We start from the raw sequence: 618 nt of genomic DNA, 5'->3' as shown, positions 1-618 counted from the left end.
CTGGTGAATAGGGCGGGTGGGGTTAGACTTCCCAATTCTGCCCTTCCAAGTATGTTTTGACCACCGAAGCAACATGTGGCCGAGCGTTGTCATGCTGAAGAATAATGTTGTCATGCCTTTCCTGCAAAATCGGCCGTACTTTCTGCATTGCTTCCTTCAAACGCATCAATTGACGTCGATAGACATCCCCTGTGATCGTTTCATTCGGTTTTAACAGCTCCCAGTAGATCACACCAAGCTGATCCCACCATATGCATAGCATCAGCTTCATGCCATGAATATTGGGCTTTGCGGTCGATTTGGATGCGTGGCCAGGATATCCATATGATTTTTTGCGCTTGGGATTATCGTAACGAATCCACTTTTCATCGCTAGTGACAATGCGATGCAAAAAACTTTTTCTTTGCTGCCGTGCGAGCGTCTCTTGGCTTCAATTCGTATGGTACCCAATGTCCTTGCTTTGCATTCATTCCCATGGCTTTTAGACGTCTAGAAATTGTTGATTGGTCAACTCCCAATGCTTCTGCAAGTTCTTCTTGCATTTGGCATGGATCTTCATCAAGCATGGCCTCCAATTCTGCATCTGCAATTCTGCATGGCGCGCGGTTGCCGAATGAG

The sequence above is a fragment of the Anopheles aquasalis genome, chromosome 3, assembly GCF_943734665.1.
Source record: "Anopheles aquasalis chromosome 3, idAnoAquaMG_Q_19, whole genome shotgun sequence".
Lineage (NCBI taxonomy): Eukaryota > Metazoa > Arthropoda > Insecta > Diptera > Culicidae > Anopheles > Anopheles aquasalis.
The sequence above is the reverse complement of the archived record's forward strand: the minus strand, read 5'-3'. Positions refer to the sequence as shown.